General features: G+C 37.8%; 1 long non-coding RNA gene across 1 annotated transcript; it reads right to left on the bottom strand.

Moving 5' to 3' along the window:
• Positions 1-648: 648 nt before the first annotated feature.
• Positions 649-2,880, bottom strand: LOC124885498. The gene is made up of 4 exons (XR_007042607.1): positions 2,632-2,880; positions 2,430-2,485; positions 1,910-1,968; positions 649-1,111 (listed from the first exon to the last, which is right to left on the bottom strand). It is a non-coding gene; the product is annotated as an uncharacterized LOC124885498 (long non-coding RNA).
• Positions 2,881-3,134: the final 254 nt, after the last annotated feature.

Genomic DNA, 3,134 nt, shown 5'->3' with positions numbered 1-3,134 from the left:
CTCCTTTGAATCTATATGCTGCTAACTCAACTGTCTCTTTGCCTAATATATGCATAACATCTAGAGCCCTTTGGATTTGATCAATGAAGTCCTGTGGGTCTTTATTAATATCTGATCTGATGAAGGTAGGAGGATCCAACTTAAGAAAGTCTTACGTCTGAAGGCTAGCTACCCTATCTGCACTACTAGAACCTGTAGTAGGAATGACTTGCCCTTGAGCTTCTCCATCAACTATACGAGCCAAAAGTTGCACCGCATTTCTAATATCTTGATCAGTAGTATTAATAGGTGGCTCTGAGGATGTGGTTCTTCTCCTTCTTAGCTCTTCTGGAGTGAAAGAAGTTTCTGATACATACTCAGCTTGAGCCTCACTTTGATTAGCGTGTATAGGTGGAGTCTTGCTAGTTCCTTCTCCGGCAACCACATCTTTTCGCTTTCCTATACTCTTACTCCTCGTAATTAGCATCCTTACTATAATAAGAGAAACAAAAAGATTCAATGGTTAAATATGACTTTATCTACAAAATGGGCTCTATTGCACGATCTAAGATATGAAGAAAAAAGGCAATCCCTAAATATCCCATAGCCTCATGTTAATAGATGTGGTGCACAACACACCCATAAATAAGACTCTAGTAGACACGACTTTGTAGACTCCCTAGGATGACTCGCTCTGATACCACTTTTGTCACGCCTCAAATCCTTTTGAGGGGAACAGGCACCTGTAGCCGTGAAGGCCCGAGAGAACCAACCTATAACCTTGGAATTCACATGCATGCAACTATAATAGGCAAAGGTTTTTCCATATACGGATATAATTCCTTAATGAAAAAAAATATAAACGACAAGCACTAAAACTATATACATAATAGACTTGGCCGTTGGGGCCATAACATCTACAAGATAACACACTACCATGCTTAACTTTACATTGGTCTACAAAGCCTCTAGACGATACACAAAATTTAGCTAAGGTCGGGACAAAACCCCGTCATACTATTAACTTTTATACAATACCAAAAATATATAGAACCAACTCGAAAAGACCCGAAGCAAACTGGAGCTCACCAATAGTAGATGGATATCCTGGGCTCCTAGGAAGCACTTGTGCCTGTGGCATGAAATATAAGTCCCCCCATAAGGGGAGTCAGTACGAAAAAAATGTATTGAGTATGCAAGGTGAAAAAGTAACAATACATGACATAAACGCACAATAAAAAATATGGAACAAGTGTAAGAATAGTGCTAGTAGACCACCTTTACATTTACTTGTGGAACAGGGTACATTACATTTCTTTCTTTATTACCTTCTTACTTCATTATCTTTGTAATCCATATGATACAAATGACCAACTGATCAGTGGTAAATAATAAATCAGGATCGGACCATGCTAGGCTTATGCCCCTGAGCTGCCACCTCCATATAAAGTATCAGGATCAGCCCATGCTAGGCTTATGCCCCTGAGCGGCCACCCGTTTAACAGATTTCCGTTACTTAGTTTAATTAGCCTTTTGAGATTGTTACTTTGGTGGTCATAACCTTATGGTACCTTGAAACAATGATCTGTCAATAAGATACATGTAAATAGGCAATCAATGCAATAACAATGAAGTAAGGATTTGTTGGCACACTAATGAAGTGTTTAGGAGCTAAAAATAACACATGGGTCTTATTTGAGTAACCGGAGAAATTCTGAAATTTACTAGTGAAAATAGGCATGTAGGATAGGTAGAAAGCATGTATAGAGGTGGTTTAACACATTAGAGAGTGGGAATAAGTTCATTAGTAACATGGGATATCATAGGTGCTATTATGTAGCACGTATTTTGGATGACCTTGGAAGCTTACTCGATGTAACAAGTATCCATTTTCACGCCAAGAGTGCAAAATAGAGTATGCCTTACATACCTGGTTGTAAAACTCCAATACCAGCCCAACTCGACTTCCCGCACTTTTAGATTACTTATCTACAATGAAATATATGGCAAACTAATATTAGCAACCAAACGTCATATTTTGGCTATTTAACTTCACCAAACTAGTAGCCAGGAAGTAAGCCCTTAATTTATCAACAAAGGGTGTCACTTTAACCCTCTTATACTCCAATTACAGCCACATACCACACATATTCATATAATATCCCCCGACACAACCTCGGCTTCATTTCACCTTCCAATCAACACACACAAAACGAAATGAGCAATAGACATACACAATCATAAATTCAGTGGTGTATCACCACATCCATCTTCTATAATTCGTACAAACTAATCACACCTTTTCCAAATAGCAACCGGGAAGCCCACAACACAAACACACAAAACAGTCCGCAACAACACCCAATCGTCCTTTAATAGCAACCCAATATGTGCAATCCTCTATCAACACATGTATATGGAAAAAGGACAAAAGTGGACAGCAACCATACCTTAATTTCCTTGATATTTTAGTATCTTAATGTGTATTTCCTCAATAGCTTAATCCCTTCACACATACATCAAAAGAGAAAAGAGAAATCCCTTAATAACTAAGAACAATGGACTGCCCAAACTTATAGAGAGGGCTGTCCGGAAATTAATCTTAAAGAACACATAGTTTCCATGGTACAAGCTCATGAATTGTTCACTTACCTTTCGCTTGGAAGGAAGGTCAATCCCAAGAACCCTTGTGGAATTATAGGGTTGTTTCATAGCCAAGAGAGAACAAGAGAGAAAAACATAGAAAGCTGGAAATTTTGTCTAAGTTAAAATGAGAAAATTTGCTGATTTCAATTCATAAATAGGAGCTGATCTTGGACGAATTTATTGACTAATTTTGGGCCATATTTTTTCAAGTAATTGATGTATACATTTGACCAATATATTGGGCCTTTGTGGATCAAAAACTATTGGGCCTTAGCTACCAATTTTTCCTCCTTTTCTTCTCTTTAACTTGGTATTTGGCAGATTTGAGTATTGGGCCTCTTTTCTCCATTTTCTTTCTCTTTTACTTAATTTGGGCTCAAATGAGTACATTAATATAAGGCCTAATCTGATACATGTTCTTGATCCCATTAACTTGGTCCAAATAGCTCAAGTAAGTGATCCCCCTACTAGCTTAAGTAAGTCAAGAAAGCACCTTACCAAAATACTCA

Source organism: Capsicum annuum, chromosome 7, assembly GCF_002878395.1.
Source record: "Capsicum annuum cultivar UCD-10X-F1 chromosome 7, UCD10Xv1.1, whole genome shotgun sequence".
Taxonomy (NCBI): Eukaryota; Viridiplantae; Streptophyta; class Magnoliopsida; order Solanales; family Solanaceae; genus Capsicum; species Capsicum annuum.
This window is presented reverse-complemented; position numbering and strand designations above follow the sequence as displayed.